Source organism: Lepidochelys kempii, chromosome 3 (assembly GCF_965140265.1).
Source record: "Lepidochelys kempii isolate rLepKem1 chromosome 3, rLepKem1.hap2, whole genome shotgun sequence".
Lineage (NCBI taxonomy): Eukaryota > Metazoa > Chordata > Testudines > Cheloniidae > Lepidochelys > Lepidochelys kempii.
This window is the reverse complement of record NC_133258.1, coordinates 36,819,104-36,838,776: the sequence shown is the minus strand read 5'-3', so window position 1 is coordinate 36,838,776 and position 19,673 is coordinate 36,819,104.

Below are 19,673 nucleotides of genomic sequence, written 5' to 3'. Positions count from 1 at the left end.
ATTCACTGATTCCTTTTATATGCACATACACATTCAATTTAAAAGCCTGGTACTGCAAGGAATGCCTGGCATTTCTGCCATCAGTGCTCATGTATATTACATGAGTTTATGGCATTTTTAGAAGTCCACCACATCTGAATACAGACGAGTTCTCACCTAACATCACTACCCTAACTGCTCACATAGTCAGGGACATGGGAACTTATCTGATCAAGCACAAGGCTCTTGCTGAGTGCCTAGCTAACTTTCTTCATGGCAATGTTCAAGACACAGGGTTCTTGCTGACACAAAGGGCACCATATATTCTAATCAAGGGACAAAATACATTTTATAAGCTCAATTACACAGAAGAAAGTAGTGCCACCCTCTCCACAAACACGGAGGGCTGTGCTGGCTGGGGAACTGATGCAGTTCTGCTGCACAGGAAGAGGGTTCAGGGGGCTGGAAGACACACACACACAGGTTTGGCCGTCACCTGCATGTGGAGTGCATCATGACTATTGTGGGTGGGGCAAGGTGGGCCAAGCGGAGGGGTAGGTAGAGCAGCTCTGTTGTCATTCACCTGGACAATATCCCCTACTGAAGGGGTGTGCAGCAAATACCTATGGCGAACTTGCATTTCAGCTAACTTGCAGTCTCTCACTGTGTCAGGGGCTAGGACCCTGCATAGAAATGAAGCATTATTTCTCCTTACTCAGCCTAGCAGTCAGGCCAAATAGGGTTTGCGTGTATCTCTAAGGCAGAAGAAAAAACCCCACACAGGGTCAAGGAGACAGGAGCCCAGCAAAGAAACCCTAGAGAAGAAAAGCTATGCTTAGGATAATGCTTCCACTGAAGTTTATGGTTTGTTGTTATTCAGCTCAACTAAAAGACAAGCCCCAGGAAGGGGTATGTTTGGACCAAATCCTATGTGTGTGGGGGGCAGGGGAGGCGGGAGAAGTGGGAAGACCAGTTGCTTACAATACCCACCTTTTAAAGGCAAGCAAAATGTTTAACAGAAGATCCCAGCCAGGTCCAATTTGCAGAAGTTCTACAACTAGATCAGCAACAAACTGTCACAGCCTCTTTGGGCTCCAGGGGCAATTCAAAAGTGATGAGGGGTTCAGAGGCCTGAATTTTGGGGCTTCCATCTAGAGGCACATTAAAAGGTCCTGTTGATCAGTAAGTGTTGAGCACTTGCCCTCTGGTAATCAGACCCCTTGACATTATTTCAAATTAGTCACCCAAAAATTCAGACATCCAAAATGACTGGTCACGTCTGAAATCTTCGTGTCTAAATTTAGGTATATTGAAAAAAATCAATGGGACTTGTGTCCTTACGTCACTTAGGCCTTTGGAAAATCCCATCCTAAACTCATACTTGAGCACCAACATAAAAATGGTCTTTTTATCAAAGGGGCTGCACACACATAGCTGCTTTGGAAATAAATGCGTAGCTGGGGTGCTTAATATCTTTGAAAATGAAAATCTGTTTAATAAAGTGCTTAGTTTTATGGTACCTAATTTAGACAAAGTTTTAAAGTTTTGGCCCGTAACTATTTGCTGAGTGATACTGAAGGTTTGAACAAAGAATGTTGTGTCTATAACATAGCTTTGATCTAATGACTAATAGAAATAGGGTTTCCATCCCTACCCCTCCCAACACATAAATGAAGTGTCTTTTGTATTAATCTTGAATAAGCTTGTCTGCCTGGTAGGTCTTAAACAAGAATGCAGAGAAAAAAAATTAAAAGTTCATTAGCCTAAGGGGAATCTCTACTCTCAGATCCACAGATAAAAAACCATAAAAGACTGAACTCAGTCTTCAAAGTGTCTTTAAGAAGCCAGAGAGAAAGAAAATGAACATTTCTCTGGCTCTGTATCACTTGTTGAATTTTGTGAACTGCTTACAATTTGGAATGCATTTTTTCCTTAACAGAAAAGCTACACTCTTAAACAATACAGATAACATGGTGTTATGCTACGGGAATTGTGAAAGCTCCTATAGCAGCCTGCACAAACACTGTGCTACAGCCTGTTGCAAGTCTTTCTAGTCCCTATGGTAACCGCCAGACCAACAAGTTGTTCTCAGACAAGCGGAAAAAATGTTAAGAAAAACAGTCCATTCCTAACTACAGCACAGAAAAGGCCCGATTTCTGCAGCTTACTTGCAGTAAAGTACACAGTGATTATCAGTCTAAGTATGCAAAGAGAGATCCAAGTGTCAAAGGGGATGAAAATAAAGAGTTGGCTATAGCGGTAACTGATTTTCTAGAGGGGCAAAATGTATGGAGGTCATTTTCAGGCTATAATTGATCTTCTCAAGCTGCTGCCAAGCCCTCTGGAGTGTCTAATCGCCCTTCCTCTGAGTGCCTCAGGGTTCCCCATCGGATATCCCACAAAATCACTCTTGGGGTCTCTGACTAACACTGTGGTGGCTATTAAAGTTAGCACATAGTGGCACTTCCCTGAACCTCCCAGAGCTCTCTAGGTGACTATACTGCTCTGCCCATTTCCCACACACTCTGAGGCCCTCACTCCTATCCTCTACCACCTCCCCAACTTATCTCAAGGCTCATCTTCTGAGCAGCATCTCAACATCCAGAGCACTCCCAGGCTTCTGTCTGATTTCCCCACCCCAGCACTTCTGGGGCTTCTGAGGAACAGCTGTATGAATAGTACCGACAGTGGTAGTGTAACTTATCCAACATCTGACAAGCCCAAGATAGTACTCAGTAACTAGGACCCTAGAATCTGTTCTGTCATGGCAGGATCTTTGGGACCATTCATAGACTATGAATTTTACTGCAAAACAACAACTTTAAAAAAAAAAAAAGTCACAAGGTCAACAGATTTGGCTGTTAAAACCCCTCCAAATCCCTGCCCCACATTTACATTTGCTCAATGTCATAATGAAATAAAATTCTTGTGTTGTTTCAGCTACATATAGGGCTGCAGAGAGAGTCCAGTCAGCAGGAAGGAAGCTTTTAAGAGAAGCCTCAGAAAGTGGAGTTAGATCCGAGGCACAAATTGTAAGGAGACAATTTCAGGAACTGACTAGAGATAATGAGCAGCTGGAATTGCAGTTCATAAAATAGAGGAATGTTTTCAGCAACTTACTGACATCACAGCAAAAAGCACATACAATAGCATTAACATAAAACAACAAGTTAATGTTATATTTAAGTTGAACGTTTACATTGACCAAGGTCAGGAAAGTCAAAGCTATGATGCTCACAGCAACTTTAAAATGTGCACATTTAAGGCATCACATACACCATTGCAAAATACCACATTGGATGACTCCTGCAGTCCATGGTCATGTACATTTCCCATTGACATTAATCCTTATCTAAAGGAAGACTAAAAGACGCATCTTGAGCCCCATCCTTGCACTGCTCCAACCTACCTTCAAAATAATCCTCTCCAGCAAACAGATGCGCCTTGCATCACTCACTAGAGGTCAAACTCAGTATCTGCCACGCTACCAGATGAAGTGATTTCCATAATTCATAGATATTAAGGTCAGAAGGGACTAGTCTGACCTTCTGCACAACACAGGCCACAGAATCTCACCCACCCACTCCTGCGAAAAACCTCACCTATGTCTGAGCTTCTGAAGTCCTCAAATCGTGGTTTAAAGACTTCAAGGAGCAGAGAATCCTCCAGCAAGTGCCCCATGATACACAGGAAGGCGAAAAACCTCCAGGGCCCCTTCCAATCTGCCCTGGAGGAAAATTCCTTCCCGACCCCAAATAGGGCAATCAGCTAAACCCTGAGCATATTGGCAAGATTCACTAGCCAGATACCCAGGAAAGAATTTTCTGTAGTAACTCAGATCTCACCCCATCTAACATCCCATCACAGGCCATTAGGCCTATTTATCATGAATATTTAAAGATCAATTAATTACCAAAATCATGTTACCCTATCATACCATCTCCTCCATAAACTTATCAAGTTTAATCTTAAAGCCAGATAGATCGTTTGCCCCCACTGCTTCCATTGGAAGGCTATTCCAAAACTTCACTCCTCTGATGGTTAGAAACCTTCATCTAATTTCAAGTCTAAACTTCCTGGTGGCCAGTTTATATCCATTTGACCCTTCACTGTAAGCTGCCTGCTTCCAAACTAGGACCCACAGGCCCACAGCAGAAAACTGAACAGGCTGAGCTTTTCTTCTTTAATGACCCCCATTACCATCAGCAGCTTCTGCCGCACTAGACTGGGTTGCTCTCTCGGTATTTGAAAAAAGACTAACATTAATACATTTACTGTTTTAAAATCATGAAATCTAGTATCACTTCTCTTTAAAAGGCCTGCACAATGATGGCAACTATCTTCTTTAGGTCTGGCTGCACAGGCAGTGTCGGATTAAGGGCCTCACAATGTGAGGGGCCTCTAAACAAAAGAAAAAACTGACTCCATTTCAAATTTTATCAAAATTGGTTGATATATAAAAGAGATATGGGAAAAAGAAGATTCTCTAAATATAACAAAATACGAGTACTGTGGCACCTTAGAGACTAACAAATTTATTTAGAAATTTTCATTCAAATATGACAAAAACATACACATCTAGCTACACAAATACCCTTCCACCTATCAAAAAACATTTAGTGAAGGGTAAGGCCAGTGTGGAGAAAAAAATGATAATTGCAATTGTAAAATTAGTATTTCTACAAGTTAATCTGCTATCAGTCTCCAAAGGCTGCTACTGGTAAAATGCTGACTGACCAGGCCTTCAAAACTCATACATATATACATACATACTCTCACTGCCAATAAAATCAGGAAAAGGAAGGGGTGGCTAAGGAATGACAATAACTGGGGGGAGGAGATGGGGAAGAAGAATGAGGATTAAGTGAGAGCTCAGAATTAGATGAAAGAGGCAATTAATTTTCTAGAAAGGTCCATCAATGGCTATTAGCCAGGATGGGCAGTAATGGTGTCCCTAGCCTCTGTTTGCCAGATGCTGAGAATGAGCAACAGGGGATGGATCACTTGATGATTATCTGTTCTGTTCACTTCCTCTGGGGCACCTGGCATTAGCCGCTGTCGGAAGAAAGGATACTGGGCTAGATGGACCTTTGGTCTGACCCAGTATGGCCGTTCTTATGTTCTTAAAGAGATTATCTAGGGTTGGTGGGGGGAACACCCCTAAATTCCACTAGTGAAAATAATGAGGAAAGAATCATGAGTTACAAATAAGAAAAAGGAAACAGTGAAGGTATAAAATAGAAATAGATAATGGTTCAAAATATTTTTTTTTAAAGTAGGAAACAGGAATGGGTTAAAAAACAAGAGACAATCAAAATTGCAGCAGTTTGGCATGAAGTCCGGGGTAGTTAAGACACAGGTCAACATTTAAAAACAAACAATAAAAAAAAGATATGACTGTATTGCTAAGTTAAGTCATACCCTTACATTTATAATCTTTGTTCTTCACCCCCTCCTTTCTCTGTTTTCTCTTTACTTTTGTCATCTGAGTAACTTTAGTTAAAGTCTTATTCACTTAACTGGGACTTACAGCCCTGTTGAAAAAAGTGTGATTAGGCATTTTTAAACTATCGCTTACATTTCTTTATCATGATACCCTGCTAGTGCGTAGGGTCAAGACAGATGTATTAAAGTATTTATTATTAATAATGATAAGTATTACATATTTAATAACTATCACTCTCTCATAGCTTAAAAATTACTGAAAAGACTGTCCCTATACCTTTGAAATACATTTGCTTCTAGACAGAGAAAAAGACTGAAAAATGTCATCCCAAAGATGATGGTTAGAACATCTGAAAACAGGGTTAAGCCTAATGAAGTGTCTTTGAATCTTTAACAGTGAGAAGCCACAACATGATCTGTTGTCAATTAAAAAAAAAATTTCTTGTTTAAATCTTGATCAAATCCTATACAAACTCCATCTTAAAACCTTTTAAAAAATCTCCCATGATGTTAGCTATGTTACAGCTAGAGACAAACTAAAATATCCACCATGAAGTCATTATGATTTTCCAGCATCTCCTTGCAAACATGAGGTGTGTCAAAGGGATTTTTCCTGGTGAAATAATTCATAGATACAATAAAGGGAGTTAATTCTGGAACACAGGATCTGCTTTGAATTATTGAGAGCTCTCCCTCTCCTCATGTGCCTTTTAATGACACTTTGGATCAGTGGATACTATCACTCATGTCACCAGAGGAAAATAGAACTTGGGTCAGGTAAGCTATTACTCCATTCAGAATCATTGGTCTTGGGGATGCCAGGCCGCACCTCTTTAACTTCCCTGCCAATAAAGCAATAGGGAACCCTACCAACCACAATACTTTCCACCCCCATCATACCCACAGTGGAGAACTTCTATACAGCTAGCCTGTTCCTGCCAGTTAGGAAAGATCAGAATATGTTCCAAGCTGCTTTGCATTCATTGTGCATATTAAATACATTCATAATTATGAGACTGCTTGAAATCTTTCCAGCTTTTATACAACATGTTTGTTTTAAGGCTCTGGTGACGTCTGCAATGTGTGGGTCTACTGAGATTTGAAACAGATGCATTATTTTCCTCAGCCACCTGGAGGAGAGTAAAATACTGAGAAAAAGCTGGCCTATAAGAACTCCCTGGTGTTCAAAAGCCAGGCTGGCTAATAGAAGAGAAAATCATTCTGATTATTTAGACTGCAAAACAAAGGACTAAGTATATTTAATTGCTGCTTTCCTTTAAAAAATACTGTCAAGGGTCTTACAGGCCTTAAAATTAATACACAGTAGCTTGCCAGTTGTCCTTCTCTTTTAGGCCTTAAGGATTCTGGGAATGTGTTTATTTTTCCAACCTGACCTTGCTGTGGTGCTAAATCTAAAACCAACCAGATAAAGCCCAGGCTTACTGTAGAACTCAATGTAAACTAATGAGACCCTGAATGTTATGACACAAGCAGAAGATGCCATGTGCTCCCTGGTTTGGGTAGGCACAGTTACTCAAGGTTTTGGGCTTGATAATAATTTTTAAAATAAACTTTGCTGTGGGGTGAAGGTCAGTTTTAAATATAAATCCAATCTTGGCATCTTCAGAATAGATTTTTCTATCCAGGAGAAAGTTGTGTCCACCTGGGTAGCACAAGCACTGGAAATTCTGTTGATCTAGTCAAAGGAAAGGCTGACCTGCAGCAAACTGCCTCTGAATAAAATACAACAAACAGCTCCACAGTCATGTTCCAGGTGCTCTGCACCACACACACACCAATGACAATGGCCAGAACCCCATCCTCAAGTCACATTCACTACTATTGACTTCAGTGCCAACAATCTGTACTATACCCCATGCCTCCTCTCCTTGTGTTGAAAGCTTTGCTTCAACTCTGCCTCATTCTTCTTGTGGTATATTGAGGAATGTGTTAGAACAGCAACCTATCACTTTGTGGAGGGAGGAGTAGGGGGCGGGAGAATTCCTGGACCAGTGCACAGGCTAGTATCTATTACAAAGTGTGTCAGCAGGGAGAGTTATGGAAAGAGCCAGCTTAAAACAAGATGGACTCAGTTGTACCTTAGGGAGCAGCCTGTTCTATGTTTTGGGGCTTTTGTGCATTACCATTCTGAATTCTAAGAAATAAAATAGTATGATATTGCAGCCTTCTAGCCAGACTATTTTAAGTATTTCTCTAATATCTCTGTATATGTTGTTAACATAACCCTTCTGGCCAATGGAAGGGATGTCAATGACCAGGAGCTTTACAGATGTGTGAGAGAGTGTGCCTTGCAACAGACTGTGTGGCTAACAGGCAGCAGACGGCCAGTCCATGGTTATAGCAGAAATGCATCTTAGAGGGAGGAAAGGTAGTTGAGCCCTCCCCCCACCCCCACCCCTCAGTTCTGAGATTCATGGGGCTTGATCCTACACTCTGCTCAGATAAAGTGAAAATGCAGGGCCCTAAGGAGCCAGTTGTGGCTCCCCGATCCAGAATTGCCTAGTACGAACCCAAGGTAGAGCCTCTCCTGCGTCGGTTTTCCCTTGCATAAGAGGGACAGTGGGGCTATATCAATACTCCACTGGTGTAGTGTCCTGATGTGACATCTTAGCTGCCACACTTGGGATTGAACTAAGGAACCTCTAGAGCTAAAGTTTGTGCCTGGACTCTTTAGCAGGGGGGCGGCAACACCTCATATCCTTGAGAGGTTACACATGCTCCTGCAATACATAAACATTTTCATTCATTTTAAAACAATGAATTCCTAAGATACTTAAAAACTCAATTCAGTAAGGTGTAACTTAGCTGAACGATGTTTGTCCAGTTTATTTGCAGGAAATTACCATATCTATCACAGACACTGTTAGTCTTTGTCAATTAGAGAGATTTCTGCCAGCCATTTCCTTTTTAACTTCTCATCAAGAGACCAGCAGCTAGCAAAAATGGCTCTCCCAAACCTGGTTTCTGACTTGTCATTCTGAGGACAGCAAAGCAGTAGAGTGATTGTGCAAATTCTGATGATGGTGGGGGGGGTTGGAGGTCATATGACACTAGCCAATAATGGATGCATCTCCCACAATCCAACTCTGTAAGAGCTGGAAGGTTTGTTTGGTTTATAAACAATAGTAACTCTGTGCAGCACCAGTCCTCTGGAATGTTTTACATGTGGAAGATGCATTGTTGTACAGTTTTCCCCTTCACCCATACTTGGGTTGGAGATTTATTCCAAGACAGAGCCAGCAAATTCCATTTACCCCCCAACACGGAACTGAAACAAAGCCAGGTTATGGACCAGATGCTACTCCGCTGAGGCTATCTTGGGCTACATAACTCCTGTGCCACTAGAGACCAAGGCCACTCTTCGGCTTTGCTGAGAAATTCACAAGGTAAGCAGGAAACTGTGCAGCCTGGAAATACCCAGGCCAGAAGGGAGTGAGATGTGTGTCTCTGCCCAAGAGAGGTGATGGCTCTGGAGCCAGAAGCCTGAGAGTGGATGCCCTTGGTGGACCCTAGAGGGAGAATACAGGTGTAGTTGCCCTGAACTGTGACGGTGGCCATGGAAAAGCCCAATAATTTTGGTTCAGGGCCCGTTAAAAGGGCTTCTTTGGCTGACTAGAACTCACCCACATTAGAATAGCTGAGGCATTGCCTGAATTTATGTGGCTGAGTCACCTGAAACTTCATCACCCTGTAAGGAAAATGAGGCAAAGATCATTTGAGATACTGTTGAGAATGTGGAATGGCACAGACTAATGAAATAAAATCTGTACTCTAATTTGACCAATGAAGACATGGAGCTAGCTTCACGGAATGTGGAACGCAGATGGCTCACCAAATTTCTTCAGCTGCTGGCCCACAGAAGATGATATTTTTGGATGGATTAAACTCTTTAAAAAGGCATCTCTGAATGCAGATTAGTTTAAGTCTTAACAACATTGACAGTGCCCCCTTTTAATGCTACATCTCACATCTAAAGCAAATGTGTTGCTATTTTCAAAGAAGGGGAAAGTTTTTACCAGACATCTTCCATTACAATTCAATCCCTTGCACCTCATTGAAAACCATGGTTTATTAGTTATTTAACTTTCAGAGAAAACCATCAGCATCTGAAAACAAAAGTGAGAAAACATTTTGAAAACAAAACATTTTACTGTTGTTCTTGGTCTCTCTTCATTAAAAAGGTTCAGCTGATTAGATCTTAATTATGTAACCAATCATATGCACCATATACAAAACTCTTATGTCTTCCTCATACAGTGATGATTACAAATTCAACATTTTACCATAGTTACCATTTCTCTGTACTTGGAAATAGCTAGAGATATTAGTGTGTAAATACTGACATATAAATGGCAAGTACTGTATGTTAGTAACAATGATGGAGAAGTAGTTGGTACTTGTTCAAAATGTTAAAGCTGTTCAATACTGGATGTTTAATTTATGCCTTAAACCGATTTAGAATATAAAGTGTTAAAAGATGTTGACCTTTAATACTGATCAAATATTAAATACTTTCCTATGCAAAATAATGTCTAAATTTTCCATATCTAACATTGTATCACTAGTTACATCTGTAGAGCTATATAGTTCTATTGGAAAATCAATGGTTCCAGTGAAATTTTTAACAGATGTATTGCTGCTTTTACACAAAGAGGAATAATGGTTTGGTCAATTCTTCAGCACACTAACCACAAGAAATACATCAAGTGATATATTCAACATCTGCCGATGATATCATGCCACAGTTTGTTTTTCAGCAACCTAAATGAACCTAGGGACTTGCTTTTGCTATGATGCTCAGCAGAGACTTGGACCACAGTTCATTTCCAATTGCTTGTTTGGAATTTCCCATGAAATATTCTTTAATTGAAATATTGTATTTCTGAAGTCTGTCATTTCATGAGCCATTTGCCATTCTTGTAACAGGGAAATAATCCAGGTATCAAGTTTACAGGAAATGTCTGACTCAATTAGAATAAAAAGAATGATATATTGGGTCTTGTTGACATGTTTGATTCTTCCAGTTAAACTCAATTTGGAGCCCAGGGGAATGGAGATGGGGTGGGGGGAGGCTGGGATAAAGAGAAGAAGGGGGTGAGTGAATTAAGAGGAGGAGATGGGAAGGAGGGAAGTGGAATGGGACTTGCAGTCAAGGGGAAGGGGAAAGGAGAAGGGACTGGAGCGGAGGATACATGTATGGACGTGGGTGAGGGAGATTAGAGTGAGACTGAGATAAGGACACCAGGGAGGACAGAGAACGAAAGCAGGACTGTAACCTCCAGAGAACATTCCCCTCAGAACCTGGAACAGAACCCAGGTTTTCTCAGTTTTAACATTCATTGCTGTCAGCAAATAGCTGTGAAACCAACTGGCATCATGTGTGCCTCATCTCACTCGAGAGGCTGATTCACACAGAGGATGACAACTCACTACTACTACAAGTTACTCTGTTAGCTCACCTGGGAGAGCTATGTGCAGTGGACACAAAGTTCCAAACCCCACTGATGAACAGTGTGGGAGTCAATATGGTTTCACATGATGGAATTTTATGTTTTTAAAGCCCAAAAACTACATTAAAGGAATTTTAAGGTTGCAAAGTCAAGCACTCAAAAGCTAAGAAATGCCAGAATTAAGAGTATCTGTGCAACTTTAATTCAGCCCCTTTGCGTATGTGCATTATGCTTAGGCTGGATAGAATTTATCAATGTTTATTTTTAAGCATTTTTTAAAATTTAACCTGTTCAGATTGTCACAGTTCAGAGAAATTATGCGGGCTGTGAGTTATCAGAAAATTATTTAATGACAGAAAGTTTAACATTTTTTGAATCCCAATGGTTAAAAACCATTAAAAAACAAAATTGTCAATAACATGTCAAAGTATAAAAACAAAATATCTATACATCAAATTCTAATATGCTCTCAGGCAGCATTTTCCTTGCTTTGCTTATCCTAAATTTTCACTACTATTGATGGAAATACCTGTGTGTGTGGTGAAATTGATGTTTACCAACATTTACTGAAACTTCCAAAACTGTTATGATACAGTCTTTAATTACATGATTGTGACAGATATCGCAATTTCCTGTAATGTCCCTGAGAAACCTTACTGAATTAAGTTAAAGTAGCTTTGGAGTCCAATGTCTTAAAAATGCAAAGTTTCTGTATTACTGTGGAATTGTATGCAACTTCTACAGCAGGGGAGAGATGACCAGTGTAAAACCTGAAAAGTGTTATGAACTTCAAAGCACTATTTGAAACAATGTGCCAGACAAGAATGAATTTCTGGGACAAACAAAATTACATGGATTTCCCAGGAAATCTCTAGGGGAAAGTGAATGCAAATGTACCACCTCTGCTTATGCAAAAATTCAGGCTTTTGAAGCGATTCCCTGAGGAGGGTCCTTTGTATGCAGATCTCCATTACAAAAGGAGAAGATCAAAGGTCCAAGCTGTATAAAGAAAAGAATGAACTGTTCCTAGGGGTGGTCTTTTGAGCTAAAGCAGTTATGAACCTGTAACCATAGAAAAACCCACATGGAGTCTGCCGGACTGATCACTTACCAGAGCTGTTAGAGTTTCAATTATCTCGAGCAAGTGATTAGCATGTGTGTAGGTTCTTTTATTGTTTTTCTCTGTTTTCTCTGTAATGCTTTCACCTTATCAATAAATGTGGTTGCTTAGAAAGAGCTGTATGGTAATTTATAACTGGGGGCAAGTACACTGTTCATAGCCTCAGGAGGGAAAGCAAAATGCAGATGCTGGCTGTTCAAGCCATTTGGCTTGCTGGGAATAATGCAGTTTAGGGAGGGGATTGTACAGCCTGGAAAAACCCCAGTCAGGAGAGAAAGAGACAGGGATCTCTGCCCAAGATGATAGTTAGGAAGTCTGAAGCCTAAAAGTGTGTGTTCTTGCTGGACAATGGAGGGGGAATACAGGTGCATTTGCCCTGAACCCTGACAATGATCATATGCTATTTTCCCACCAGACCCTACCTCATTTGGTACACAGAGTGGATCTGCTCTGGGGATGAATCAGAGTTGTGTGGTGAAAGAATGTAGGACTCATGCCTCGTATGTTAGTTAAGTTGAAAGGTGTGTCATGAATGATGCAGTAGTTTGCAGAAGGAGAAAGGATGGTCTTATAGTTTAGACAGTTGAAGAAGGCCAATTGCATTTTGGGATGTATGTGTAGGGGCACTGCCAGCAGATCGAGGGACGTGATTGTTCCCCTCTGTTCGACATTGGTGAGGCCTCATCTGGAGTACTGTGTCCAGTTTTGGGCCTCACACTACAAGCAGGATGTGGAAAAATTGGAAAGAGTCCAGCGGAGGGCAACAAAACTGATTAGGGGACTGGAACACATGACTTATGAGGAGAGGCTGAGGGAACTGGGATTGTTTAGTCTGCGGAAGAGAAGAACGAGGGGGGATTTGATAGCTGCTTTCAACAACTGAAAGGGGGTTCCAACGAGGATGGATCTAGACTGTTCTCAGTGGTAGCTGATGACAGAACAAGGAGTAATGGTCTCAAGTTGCAGTGAGGAAGGTTTAGGTTGGATATTAGGAAAAACTTTTTCAGTAGGAGGGTGGTGAAACACTGAAATGCGTTACCTAGGGAGGTGGTGGAATCTCTTTCCTTAGATATTTTTAAGGTCAGGCTTGACAAAGCCCTGGCTGGGATGATTTAGTTGGGGATCGGTCCTGCTTTGAGCAGGGGGTTGGACTAGATGACCTCCTGAGGTCCCTTCCAACCCTGATATTCTATGAATGCTGTATTAGAGAACTGCGTTCTAACCTTGCTGCTGCGACAAAATTCCTGTGTGATGCTGGACAAAAAAATCACTTAACCCAAACATTTCACAGATGGTCACTATTTCTGGATGCCCGGCTTGAGACCCAAGGGCCTCATTTACAGAAATGCTGAGCAATTACTACTGCAAATGACATCAGCAGGAGCTATGCTTTGAACAATTAAGTGCTATAAAATTTTAAGTACTCTGAAAAATCAGGCATTTCAAATTGGGCACCCAAAATTAATGGACACTTTTGATCTTAATCTGTTTATGCCTCAATTCCCCATCTGTAAACTGGGGATTAGAAACATGTTTAATTATTTTGGGTCATTCTCTAACAGCAGTTGATCATGATGTGGCTTTAGGTGCTCTAGATAATACCATTATGACAATATCCCCACATCCCTACTGTCTTAGCGCTTGGCTAGACTTACATTTTATAGCGCTCTAACTTGCTGGCTCAGGGGGGATGAAAAATCACCACCCTGAGCACAGCAAGTCAGAGCGCTTTAAAGCTAGTGTAAACAGGTTCCCGGCGCTTGGAGCTAATCCCCTCGTGGACGTGGATTACCAGGAGCGCGACCACACTCGCACTTCAAAGCGCTGCCGTGGGAGCACTCCTGCGACAGCACTTTGAAGTTTCCAGTGTAGCCATGCCCTTAGAAGAAGAATGACATATGCTTCATTGTCAGCTGAATAGACCAAATTTGACAAAACCATTGATAAGTCTGTGGCTTTACACCTGGTGAAATCTTAAACTTGGGTTGACCCTGCCTGTGGCCTTGTGCCAGAGGAAAAGAAAGGCTGAAAATATGCTGTTTACATCAGTTTATTGTTGTTTTGTCTGGTATTTTGTACTATGGTAGCGATGAAAGTGACATACCGCTACTTATTACCTCTGGCCAAATGAAAAATCCTAAAGCCAGAGTGCCTATTATATCATGGGCATTGACAACTGGGGCCTTGGAGGGGTCAGGCCCTCCCCCAAATTGTGGGATTGCATTCATAAATAAAGGAACACTGTATTTGGAATAGAAGCTCATTTGTCTCACTTTATTAAAATTGGACATATATAGTCATAGTACAAAATTGCTCATTAAAACAATACTCAGCAACTTGTTTTGTTATTTTTAAACTCTAGCCCCCCCTTTCCCCTCCCCATAAAAAAAAAAGTTATGTATCCTATATGTGACATATCTGGAAAGCCACATAGATCAGTAGTCAAACTAATTGTTTGAGATAACAGCATAAAAAGGGAGCATAATGGGGGTCACACTCACCTCTTGCAAGCATCCCCGGCTGAGTGCATGTGCTTGCACTCTCTCTCTGTTTGTGGTGGGTTTTCAGTGAGTCAGCCCTCCAGCCAAGCCATACCCAGTCTGTCTGTGAGATACAGGCAATGCAAACCCCTTTCATACAAGTCCAACAGGGGGCTCTCTCAGTGCCCTCTGTGATGTCTCTCTCAGTTTGTCCCTGCTCTAAAATAGAGGCTCCTTCCCTGGAGGCAGTGTCTTTGCCCTCTCAGGGCCTTTCTGGCCCCACATCTCTTCAGCTGGGGCCACTATGGTTCAGTTCCCCTTCTGGGGTGCCTCAAAGTCCAGGCCACTTTCCCAGCAACTCACAATGTCCCTTTAAATAAACAGCTGCTATACTTCCCTGGGCTACTTCCCGCACATTCTTCACCCTTACCTCAGGGCGTTCTCCTCATGGAGTCCCAGTGGGCAGCTTGGAGCACCATCCACTCTCCTCCAACTTTAGCAAGAAACTCTTCTTATACTGGCCTGCTGGGTCCTGATTGGCTGCTTCCCACACAGCCACTGGAGGCAGCTTGGAGGACCTCTCTACTGCCCCTTTCTGGGGCAGGGTGTGGCAGGACCACAAGGTCTCCAGCAGGGGGCCTCAGGGCCTAGTCCACCCCGCCAATGAAGCCTAATGTAGTTAATCTTTAGAAGAAGGCACAACATTTTTAGTGACTTAGACTCAGTGTACTTCCAGCTGATAGTAAATTATATGGCATTACAAAGATTACACTGCATTTTCTAGGTTTTTTATGTTGCCTTGAACAGTATACACTAGAAAAAGAGTTATCCTGAAACGTTAAACCAAAGCAAAGATTGAATTTTGTCACTACCATATCACTACATCGAATACCAAGTCAGTACATTCCCAGGGTGTGTACAATGATTATGGTCAGAGCTGAGTACTATTATTACGTTGACTACACCTTAACTGTCACTCTACACCTTGCTTGAAACAAGGATTCTTTAAAATTTTGTATTAAAAAAAAACTACATTAAAAGAATGTTACAGTTTCAATGTCAAGCACTCAGAAGTCAGGAAATGCCAAAATTGAGAGTCCCTGTGCAACTTTACTTCGGCTCCTTTTTGTGTGTTCATTATGATACAGTCATTAATTACATAATCACATTAATTTTCTGTAGGACCTTATGCCTCATTCAGTGCACAGGATGGATGGCACTCGCTGAATAAGTTGTTTTCTCTTTATTGTTCTATATGTGGCCCCAGACCTCATTTATTGCACAGTATTCAGTCCTTGCTCTTAAAACAGAATTATTAATTTCCTCAATGACTTTGCTATCGTGCTTATCGTTATGGTATCTGTATGCTTTCATGAACATCAATAAATTTATTGGCACAACACCCCTGTGAGATGAGTATTAACCAGCAGGCTACAGAATAAATGAGCCAGCAAGCATGAGTATGATGCTGTAGCCTAGTGACTAAAGCACTCAGCTAAGAGGTGGGAGACCAAAGATCCAGTCTGGCTACTTCAGTGACTTTTAAAATTTATTTTTCCATTGTGGAACCGTTTCAACAGGAGAGACTAAGGGAGTCCCTAAATCACAATAACACAAAGCCTAGTGCACTCCTGTGAGAGGTGGCAGATCCCATTTCAAATCTCTTCTTCCCCTAAGGTGGAGAGGGGAGTTGAACCTGGAGCCTCCCATATACCAGGTGAGTGCTCTTAGCACTGGGCTAAAATTTACAAGCAACAGCCTCCCCCCTGGGGCTTTGTTTTAGAGAGGCTTTGCAACTGAGAATCCCAGGCAGATTCCCAAGCACCTCCTCTGCAGCCTGATCCAAGGCCCTATCTCGGAGAGAGGGGCAGGGCTTATCTCCCCTTGGCAAGGTTAGGTGAGGAGCCGCCTGGTGTGCTGACTTTTGTGAATCCCATTCTCAGGCACATGTCTCTCCCCATTCTTTTTGTAGGGAGCTGAGGCACCAAACTCAGGCTCTGTGAATCCTAGTTATTTTCTAGGTGTCTGTGAGAGAGAAAAAGGAGTAAGAGAATGAGGCAGCTTTCTGCAGGAGACCTGAGGCCTGAAACAGGCTTGCTAAATGAGCTAACCAGACACAACTGGCACAGGCAGGGAACAGCAAGCAGCTGGTTCCTTAAAAGAGAGGTGAAGCAGTTGTTTGGGAGAACTGACTCTGGGAAGTGAGCACTGAGCAGGACAGCTGCAAGCTAAGCCCAGGCTGTGAGGTAACAGCCATGCTTTGGAACAGATTTTTGGGACTCTGAGTTTTGTTTTGAATGGTTTGAATAAACACAGACCCCTCTAAAGGAGGTGATTAGACAAACAAGTGTGTGGAGTCTCTGTAAAGAAAAGGGCCTGGAAGCAGGAGAATAGATTGCAGAGCAGAGGCACCCCAGACACAAGGGGGTGCAAAGGGTCAGCCAACCCCTCTTCAGTGCCTGACCTTCTTTGTGAACCTAGCCCCTAGTGATGATTTGCGGAAATGGGTGCCCTGTCTTAACAGTGAAGGCTAGCAAACTATACCTTGTCTCACTGACTACTTCTTCATGGAACCACTGTATTCTTGTGAGAGGATCTCCTGACACTGCACTGAGACCAGAGCAGCTAATGAAATGGAGGCTACTTACCTGTAACTGGAAGTTCTTTGAGATGCATGGTTCCTATTTGTATTACACATGTAGGTAGACAAATGCACCATCCACCCAAGTCTGGAGTTTCTTCCTCAACTGATGGTCCCTGTGTGTATTCAATATGGTGGAGATTAAGAAGCAGCGGTCAAAGAGGACACAGACGTGATGGCTGACTGTAATACTGCTGTCCCTACAGCTGTGTCTGCAGTAGAAGATTGAACCAAAGCATAATGTTTTATGAAGGTGTAAAAGCAGCTTCAAGTATTTGCCCTATACATCTCCAGTAGAGGTACATCTCTCAGAGATGTGCTGAGGTTGCTTGCACTTTGGTGGAATGAGCACTCACCCCCACCCAGGGCTAATTGGTAGCAAAGGATAATACAACCAGAAATCTATTTTGAAAGTCTCTGTGCAGATATAGTTTGACTCCTTGATCTCTGTGTTATGGAAACAAATAGTTTAGGTGTTTTTCTAATGACTTTTATAGATAAAAAGGCCAGCACCCTTCAGACATGCAGAGAATACAGCATCCTCTTTATCTGAGGCATGTGGTTTAGGGGGGAAAAAATACCATTTAGTGGATAGTTTGACTCATATGAAACTTGAGCCTAGTAAATTCATATTCATTTTGGACTCCTGAAGGGTTCAGATGCCTTGCACGGTATGATTGCCCCAACGAGCTTTTCAGCCTAAGAGGGAGGCATCAGTAATGACCGTTGCCTCAGGAGTCGATGTGAAGAAAGGGATCCCCACTTGCACCTTTACCGGCTTTGTCCATCAGACAAAATAGTCCAAAACCTTGGACCGAATTTTCATCTTGTCATAATGTTGCTCCTCTCTGAGTACATGGACAGGAGCCAGGCTTTCAGACAAGGAAGATAGAGCCTGGCAAATAGTTTAATGTGTGTGTGAGGCCATGTGGTCGAGGAAGGAAAGGCAAGTTCTGACTGAAGTCTAGGGTCTGAATATACCATAAGTTAAACTCCTGCTATATATGAGTCCAATGTGACCCCTGTGATATTTATGGACTTCCTGGGGACCAATATGGATTCTTTGTGTTTGACACAAACATCTAGAGAAGACAGTAGAATGAGCAGGGTGCCCGCTGGATTTCTTTATATGATCTGCCCATCAGAAGCCAATTGTTGAAGTATGGGAAGACATGAGACCCTTTCTTCTCATCCAAGCTCCACCACTGAAAAAACTCTTGTAATGATCCTGGGTACCTACCTAGTCCAAAGGGGAGGACTACTTGATAATGGTCCTGACTGAAGAGGAACCTGAGGAACCTCCTGTGGGATGAGTGAATGTCTGTGAAAGTATGCAGTGGCTGCAAACCATGTGCCTTCTTCTAGAGATGTAATTATTGATGCCAAAGAGATCATGCAGAATTTTAGCTTTTGGATGAATATGTTCAGTTTGAGAATTGTCTTCCATCTCCCACTCTTTTTGGGGAACAAGAAGTAAGGGGAGTAGAATCCCTTCTGTTGATGATGAAGTGGAACTCTTTCTATGGCTCAGAGTGGTCCCTGAAAAGGAACCAGGAAAGGGGTTAGTGGGTAGGAATTGTGAGAAACTCGACTAGATAGCCTCTGTGAATAATTTCCAGTATCCATTTGTTAGTAGTTAGGGCCTCCAGTTTCAGACTAATTGGATAAAGTGGCTTCCAAAACCCTGAGGAGGGAAATGTAGTACCAATAAAGGAATGTGGGTCTCAACAGTCCCATGAAAAGAAACTCTTTGGCTGCGAGTTACAGTGAGATGTGGTGGTGGATGTTGCAGGGGCTGCATTCCTGGTCCTATAAACCCTCTGTCTTTTACATGCTAGTTCCTGAGGATGTTAATAATATGAGGACTGAGGAGATGGTCTCGCTGTATAGCCCTGTCTATGATGATTTTTCCTGGGGGCAGGAATATAAAGAGCAAACAGTTGTCCTTGAGGGAATGAAGACCTGCATCTGTCATTTTGTGGAACAGATTGGTGATATCAAAGGACAGATCCCAGATGGTACTCGACACATCTCTAGGGAAACCTGGGGATCATACCCACAAGTCCCTTTCATAACAATAACTGTAGACATTCCTCTGTAAGCAGTGTCCAGAGCATCCTCTGTGGCCTGAAGGGAAGTTCTGGTCACCATTTTGCCCTTGTTAATTAAGGCTTGGAAGTGGGATCTCCTACTGGGAACTTGTCCTTAAACTCTAGAAACTTGGCATAAAATAATATTTAGCCAGGAGGTCCTGATAGTTTGAGATCCTAAACTGAAGGGAGGTGAGAGAAAAGACTTCTTCCCAGGAGGTTGAGGTGCTTGGGTGCCTTGTCAGAGGGAGTAACTTTTGGGTGTTATTTCCTGGATCACTCTGTAACTCCTTGTACGACCAAGGAGTTAGGTGGTGGGTGTGAGGATAACGCCCCACCCCCCCACCATTTAAACAGAACAAAGTAACACTCCTTGGTCCTCTTTGGGGTGGCAGCAGAAGGAGGAATGTGCCACACCACGTTTGCTAGGTCCATGATGGCCTTGTT